The sequence below is a fragment of the Thamnophis elegans genome, chromosome 9, assembly GCF_009769535.1.
Source record: "Thamnophis elegans isolate rThaEle1 chromosome 9, rThaEle1.pri, whole genome shotgun sequence".
Taxonomy (NCBI): domain Eukaryota; kingdom Metazoa; phylum Chordata; class Lepidosauria; order Squamata; family Colubridae; genus Thamnophis; species Thamnophis elegans.
The window spans coordinates 73381595-73389942 of record NC_045549.1 but is presented as its reverse complement, the minus strand read 5'-3'; the positions used below and the strand labels follow the sequence as shown (position 1 = coordinate 73389942).

Genomic DNA, 8348 nt, shown 5'->3' with positions numbered 1-8348 from the left:
AGACAGTTTGACTGATAAATAAAACGAGGTTTTTGTCAAACCGGTTGGGATGCCTGCCTCCCTGAGGGTGGGTGAAATTTTCCACAGATCTTCCTTCCTTCCTTCCCCTCTGAGCCATTAACCAATCATAAGCTTATTCCCACTCCGAATAATGGTCACCTCTTCCCTTTAGTCCTTTGACTATCTCTAGGGAATGTCATCTCGAGAGTGACGCTGACGCGCTTGCTGGCCGGGCGGTCGAGTGCGCGTGCGCGTCTCCTTTTCCCGCTCTTTTTAACCGCCGCTTCGTCTCTGAGGCGAAAAGAAGCAGGTGGAAGGTGAGGCGTCGTCGATACGGAGCGGAGCGAGGGGCTTCCCCGGGCTTTGAGGGGGTTCCTCCGTCCGCCGTCACTCGGTTTCCGCTGCTAGGAACGGGCTCTGCGCTTTCCCTTTCCTCTCAGGCGCTCGCAGCTTTCCCGGTTGGCTAGGATAGGCGGCTGTTCAACAGGTGGGCTTTTCTTCCCCCGTGAGGAACGGGGGGCGGAGGGGGAGAAAGCTGTGGAATGCCTGCCTGCCTGCTCAATTGGGGGAGGAAGAAGGAGCCTCCGCCGCTGAAGAGCCTGGACGGCCATTTGTCTGAATCTGTGTAGTAAGGTCACCTGCTCGGCCAAAGGGGGGGTGGACTAGATGACCTCGCAGGCCTCTTTGTTTTTTTTTTAAAAAAAATACAAATAATAAATACAAATAATGCAGACATAGTAAATAAAATTTATTTTTATTTATGTATTTGTATTTAAAATGCAAATAATAAATACAAATAATGCAAACATGGTAAATAAAATTTATTTTTATTTATGTATTTGTATTTAAAATGCAAATAATAAATACAAATAATGCAAACATGGTAAATAAAATTTATTTTTATTTATGTATTTGTATTTAAAATGCAAATAATAAATACAAATAATGCAAACATGGTAAATAAAATTTATTTTTATTTATGTATTTGTATTTAAAATGCAAATAATAAATACAAATAATGCAAACATGGTAAATAAAATTTATTTTTATTTATGTATTTGTATTTAAAATGCAAATAATAAATACAAACAATGCAAACATGGTAAATAAAATTTATTTTTATTTATGTATTTGTATTTAAAATGCAAATAATAAATACAAATAATGCAAACATGGTAAATAAAATTTATTTTTATTTATGTATTTGTATTTAAAATGCAAATAATAAATACAAATAATGCAAACATGGTAAATAAAATTTATTTTTATTTATGTATTTGTATTTAAAATGCAAATAATAAATACAAATAATGCAAACATGGTAAATAAAATTTATTTTTATTTATGTATTTGTATTTAAAATGCAAATAATAAATACAAACAATGCAAACATGGTAAATAAAATTTATTTTTATTTATGTATTTGTATTTAAAATGCAAATAATAAATACAAACAATGCAAACATGGTAAATAAAATTTATTTTTATTTATGTATTTGTATTTAAAATGCAAATAATAAATACAAATAATGCAAACATGGTAAATAAAATTTATTTTTATTTATGTATTTGTATTTAAAATGCAAATAATAAATACAAATAATGCAGACATGGTAAATAAAATTTATTTTTATTTATGTATTTGTATTTAAAATGCAAATAATAAATACAAATAATGCAAACATGGTAAATAAAATTTATTTTTATTTATGTATTTGTATTTAAAATGCAAATAATAAATACAAATAATGCAAACATGGTAAATAACAAAAAGAAAGAAAAGGGGAAAAAAACTCCAAATATTATAGTGCACACACACACACACACCGACCCTTAAAAAAAAAACCCTTATATTTCTTCGTCTATAACAACTAAAGGAGGGGAAAGCCAAGGGAAATCATCAAAGCCATTAAAAAGTGAGAGAGAATATTTTGACCATGCAACAATTTGAGAAATACGGCATCCTTCGCTTAATCTTCCAGGGAAAGAGGACAAAGGAGGTCCAGGCAGAAGAAGAACATCGTGGCTTTAAAATGTAAGGGACGGGTTTGGAGTAAACTCAGCAGCACTTTTTCATGCGGCTGTTGACAAAAATAAGATTTGCCAGCATGATCACCAACATCCAATGACGGATATGGCACAAGAAGAAGGTAACAACTAAAATATATACAATATATTCCAATTGTGCCCTTATCCCCTCCAAAACAACATACATTCTTGAGGAGGTTTATCCTCTTGGCCTTCCACCAACACAGATGTTATAAAATCCCCCAATATTTCATTATAGTTATTTGCTTTTTGGTCACCCCCTTTTTAAAATTTAATTTCCGTTGTTAATTTATCATTTGTTGCCATGCTCCAAATTTCATTATGCCACTCATTTCTTTGAATATCCCAATTTTGTCCCCAATGTTTAGCCATCACTAATCTAGCTGCCATTATCAAATGTACAATTCCTTTTCTGTTTCATTTATATCCCGTTTTTCCACCAGCGCTCCCAGGAGCCTTTCAACTCAATCTGAAACTTGTCAGGAGAGGCATTTTATAGAGGGGGATGTGAGGGTTCCCTGGGTCCTCATTTTACCCACCTCGGAAGGATGGAAGGCTGAGACAACCTTGAGCCTGTGAGATTTGAACTGCCAAACTGCAGCTAGTAGTCAGCTGAAGTAGCCTGCAGTTTGGCACTCTAACCACTGCGCCACCTTCTTCTAAAGATATGCAAAAAATTTGTTATTGATTTTAGATGTGTGTAAAAAACATTGTAATTCTTATAAACTTCATTTGTTTAAAGGTACATACTGTCAAAGTCTTTGATCGCCATGGTTAAATGAAAAATGAAATTATTTTACCAGGGTAAGTTTTAAATCTCAGGTTATGGTCTTAAATGTCTAAATTTAAAACCTCGCTTGTGGATGACTTAAAACAGACACTGGAGGTTTTGAAAATAAGGTATCTACCCAAATAGATTTTCTCCATCTAGTATGCCAGTATCATCATGTGCAGTTTTAAAATATGAGTAGGACAGACAATAAAACTGACGTTTATTAAAGAGCATTTAATTTTTTTTGTCTTTCAATAGGAACTGCATCATTATGAATTGGAATCAAGATGGAGATACTCTAGCAATTATTGTTGATAAATCCAGTGCTGTTTATCTGTGGGATGCCAATACAAACAAAACCAGTTTGATGGATACTAGCATGAGGTAATTTATTTATCAAATTAATGTAATGTAATGCCATGTATTTCAAGGGTGGCCTTTCATTTGGTGTGTGTGTCAATCTCACTGCCATCTTGGGAATTTGACTATTCTCCATATGGAGTAGATTACACATCTGTGTGTCACTATGTTATGTAATTTGCATGAGAAATTATAAAGCATCCAACAAAGATGCCTTCATTGAATTCTAAAGATTTGCTGTTTTGTCCATGTTGCTAATGAAGAAGTGTTCCAAAAGAATTTCTCCTGCAAATAACCATAATTCAACAATATTCATGCAAGTCTACCTGCCTAGACTTCCTCTTGTAAATCAAGGAGTCGTAGTTCAGTCTGTTTTTAAAATACTTTCCCTTCACTCTGGTCTCAAAACAAAACGGCTCCTTTTGTTTTCTTAATGGTTTATGCATAATTTCTCTAAAGTTGTCTCCATGGATTATTATTGTTTCCTCCATCTTATTTCACTTCTTCCTTCTTAGAAAAATAATTAATTTTAGGCAAGGGCAATATCTGCATTTTTAAATAATTTATCTAAATGCAAATGTTAATTTTGAATTTGGAAGTTGGTAATTTTAAGGTATGGGGTTTGATATCAGAATATATTATTGTTTTCTTTCCTTTTAATTTTATGTTCACATCAAGAACTATTGATAAATGGGCACATACTTTATGCTCAATTTTCTATTATTTTAATTATAATTGAATCATGCTAGTTACCATTGGCCTGGTGTTTTATGCATTCATTTTGGAATCGTTCCCTCATTCCTTTGTGTAAATTTAACTAGTTAATTCATTTGAAAGCCATTCCAAACTTTTGGATTAAAAGAACAAATATCTTGATAAACTAATCATTTTAAGGCTGATTCAGATTTTTGTTTTTGTAATCAATTTGGCATTTATAATATTTCTTGTGCTTTTACAAGTCAAGGACATACTTATTCCATGTTTGGAGATAAGGCAGATTTCCCCTCCTGTTTTTCATACAATGACCACCTTTTGAGGTGGATTGGACTGAGAGATCGTGATGCATCCTAAATCCCCTAGCTGGCTTTCAGTGGGAAAGTGGGACTAAAATTTGGTATCTTCTGGTGATTGGCACAAAGTCGTCCAGCTAGTTGTTATGACTAAAGCGGAATTAGAACTAATAGTCTCCTAATGATTGGCCCATAGTCACCCAGCTGGCTATCTTGCCTCACTCCCGCAACTAGAACTCTCTGTCTCCCAGTTTTTGCCTGGTGCCTTAATCACTGGAGCAAAGTGGCTCTCCCATTTCCCAATCAAACTGGACCAGGAGTTTGCCTCAGTCATGATAAAACTACTGCCTTTTCATTGTGATATGGCCAAGTGATGACGCGCATCCTGTGAATAGAGTGTGAGAATGGCCTGGTGTAGAGACGAGAAATCCCTTTGGCAGCAGTAAATCCCCATGGATTAATTACACTTTCAAGGTGGCTGCTGGTGTTGCCAATAGTCCTGGAAATGTATTTCAGCAAGCAAGACAAGCTGATTCAAACAGATGCAGTCTCCACCTGCTACTCGCTTGACAAAAAAACCAAGTTGTTTTCTTTCCCAGGAGATTAATTTTGACCAGGCGCCCCAAGAAAATGTCAGTGCCGATCGAGGCCACAAAGAAAACAGCACCAGCACAGAAGCAGATTGACCTGCAAAGGTAAACACAGGCTGGCTTGGTCTCCTGGGGAGGAGGGTGGTTAGCATTCTCCCTTTCTGGTTTTATTAACGGTTTCATTGGACCCTCTCTGTTGCAGCATGTGCTCTTCTCCTTTGCATGGAAGATGGCAGCTGGAATGGCCCCACTTCCCTTCTCTTGGGACACCCATACTTTTTAATAAAAAGTCCTCCTGAGTGGGGAGTTACACTTGCAAAGTGATAGGTTGGAGGGAGGTGCCTGAAATGATTCAAATCGAGCACTCCTCCCAAGCGTAAGGCTTGAATACTGACCGCAAGGTAAAGATAGAGGAGGTGCCTACCTCGCCTAGAGGGATGTCCTTAGGTTTATGTGTACACCCAAAACTGACAGGAACACGTATCTCCCATCGGGAAGGTTGCTGGAAGCCTGGATTTAGGCATGTGAACGCCTGCTTTAGCCGGGAATGAAAAAGCAAAATGCACAGGATTTATGTAAAAGAAAATGGACTAAAATATGGGAGGATACTATAGTAATTTAATTCAATTTGAGAAAACAAAGGTACTTTCAACTGTAATTAAAGATAAAATAAAGAAGCCTTAAAAGAGCTTGAAAAGTTCTTTTGGGAAAAAAAACGCTTTTCTTAAAAAGTTGTTATTGGGGCTATGAATGTTTCTCGTTTAAATTGAGATTATTTTACCATCATTATATATGTTGGATATTGTAATGTTTTGTTTAAAGGAAGAAAAGTTAAAAAGGTGATTTAATGATGCTGTTTTGATGAGCTATAAGAATCATTTACCTATGTTTACCAGCCAGAGGCTGAGAGGGAGACTCTTTAATCCCTCTCCTTTCTGCTGCCCTTCTGACCTTTTTGCAACTACTAAACATTTCTTCCCTCTAAACCTCTTTATGAAAACTTACTGTTTTTCTAATCACAGATGCTAATTAAGGGGAAGAAATTGCAAACCCACAATCCAGGAAAAGCCCGTTTCCTAACTCCATCATATTGATGGAATTTTTGTGTTTGTCTTTGTGTTTGTAAATTGCATTATATGAGATGAGGGAAATGTATGGATAAACATAGCTACCACCTTTACAGCTGTGATTTTCATAAATTTATATGGTTGTAAGAAAGTGAATGATTTATAGCTCTTTCGTGGAAAAGGGAGTTTAAGAAACAGCTGAGATGAAAAAGGAAGGGAAAGCTTATACTGCATGTGAACAGAAAGAATAGTTTTAAGAAATGTGATTCAGAAGATCTGAAGCCCGCATATGGTGTGTAGCAAAATTTAAGTGATTTTGGCATTTTAATCTGGATATACCCATAATAAAGCCTTTGGAACTACAAAGTGAAGACTAGGTGTTGCTAAATGTGTACTAAGCTTGTTTTCTTTTAATCAAATTAGCAGATAACTAACCAAGTGCCACCCCCTAGAAAAATCTGCTGGAGTACCCATTTCTCTGCAGCCTGCTCCTAAATGCACCTTCTTTGGATTTGGGGAATAAATATTTCTTCTTTCCTCACAGCTTGTCTGGATCTCATTTTTATTTATTCTTCTGCAACCCCTGGCTGAAATTGGAGCTGCCAATTAGTCTTCTGCCCCATTAACTGCTTTCCTTGTCACAGTTGTTAAGTGAATCATGGCAGGTGCTAAGTTGGTCAAACGGTTGTTAAGTGAAGCTGGTTTCCCTGTTGACTTTGTCAGAAGGTCGCAAAAGGTGATCCCATGACCCTGGGACACTGCAACCCCCATAAAGAATCAACCAGTTGCCAAGCCACCTGAATTTTGATCAAGTGGCTTCAGGAATGAATGCTGCCAATGACGCAAGTATGAAAAATGGTCATACGTCCCCCTTTTTCAGTGCTGTTATAACTTTGAGTGGTCACTAAATAAACACGTGTAAGCAGAGAACTACCTCTATCTGCAGCGACGCGCGTTTGGGGTGCCATCTGGACACATGGCCAACCAGTGTTGGGGAGGGAGTCAGGGCTCCCACCCCCCACCGCTCGCGCAAGCAGGGCTGCGGAAAGCTGGGTGTGGCAGTCCTGCTAAGACTGGGCGGGGTCTCCGGGGGCTGGGACTTCAAATCCCATCAAGCCATCGTGTTGGCTGGGGATAATGGGGCTGTAGTTCCAGCCTTAACCCTGGCATAAGAAGCTTTGCGCTGAGCCAGAATGAAGCCGAGGAGTTCCGGCAGCGCCTCTTGAACGTCATCAAATCCGGACGGAGGCGTGTTTTGCAGTCAGCGACATCCGGGCTCCGTTGCCACCGCGGCCGCCTTCTGGAAACGCACGTGATCGCCGCGGCTTCGCTTTCCCTCCGTCTATGCAGAAAAGCGCATGCGCAGATCAAGGACCCTAGGTTTCGGCAAGGGAAGTGCACCTTAACAGCGGCAGGAAGCCGGAAGTGAGCGTTTCCGGAACATAACATAAACATAATAAGAGAATATCACAAGATCTGGGCCAAATTTGAAGCACAATAGGAGTTGAATGTAGAAATGCTGCTTCTTTCATACCCTAGCAGGATACTCTACAAGGAAGGAGATCCTGGAGCTTCTATTAGAATGTAGATAGCAGTAGCAGTAGCCGCACAGCAGGCAAAGATGGCGTCCTTAGTTGGAGTACCCCTAACATGTTTGGCATCCGTAAAATTTGTTGTGGCCTGCCAGTGGAGCAGGTGGCAGACTCGTACAGTGAGGAGGTTGGGGAGGAACCTGGGCCAGTACTGTATTCTGGGGAAGGCTCTGAGGAGGGCTCTGTTTCGGAGGCAGAGGGGGGGCCAGAGCCGTATGCCAGTTATCAGCTGCCTTCAGAGTCAGACCTCAGTGAGGCAGACGAACAGCTGGAGCCTGTTCCCAGTGTGCGCAAAGTTGCCAGATGAAGGGAACAGCTAAGGAACAAGGGTTGACTTGGGACTCAGGCCTCAGGTGGATGATGGATAGTCCCTCCACAAGGAAATAAGAGAGGGGTGAAAGAGTTAAATTTGCAGGAGACAATTAGTTCGCTTAATTGGTTCGTGACTTTCCGAGACTCCTTGCCAAGTTTTGCAGATATCAGCCTGGCAGCTCTCCAAACCAGATAAGGTCTATGACTGTAAATCCTCCCTTGAAAGATTTTACTGGATGTGAAGGAGCAGAATTCACAGGAAATAAAACGTTTTTTTTGTCGGAACAAGGAATTTGTTCTTGGGAAGCCTCGGTCAGAAGAAAAATGATGGGTTCCAAGACACTCAGTGAGCTTCCATGGCTGGAGGTGAACCAGGATCCTAGTTCTTCACGATTCTGGTCTTAACGGTTTAACCATTACAACTCACTTCTGTCTAGATTCCTCGAGTCAAAATGGTTCTCTTGGCTAAGATTTCCTCCAAAGACGAGCTGTTTAAACAGAACAACAGCGAAAGGAGCACGAGGGGAAAGCCAGAAAGATACCGAGGAGCAGTTTTGGTGCTTGGCCATCTGTAGAGCTGAGGTTCTTCCATCAAC

General features: G+C 39.1%; 1 long non-coding RNA gene across 3 annotated transcripts; it reads left to right on the top strand.

Annotated features, from left to right (window-relative positions):
• The first annotated feature begins 227 nt into the window (after nucleotides 1-227).
• LOC116512893 lies at nucleotides 228-6391 on the top strand. 3 transcript variants are annotated; one of them, XR_004255943.1, is made up of 6 exons: nucleotides 228-487; nucleotides 1983-2150; nucleotides 2792-2853; nucleotides 3080-3205; nucleotides 4791-4886; nucleotides 4984-6391. It is a non-coding gene; the product is annotated as an uncharacterized LOC116512893 (long non-coding RNA). The 3 variants fall into 3 exon arrangements; XR_004255945.1 differs by having other exon boundaries at nucleotides 232-317; XR_004255944.1 differs by lacking the exon at nucleotides 2792-2853.
• Nucleotides 6392-8348: the final 1957 nt, after the last annotated feature.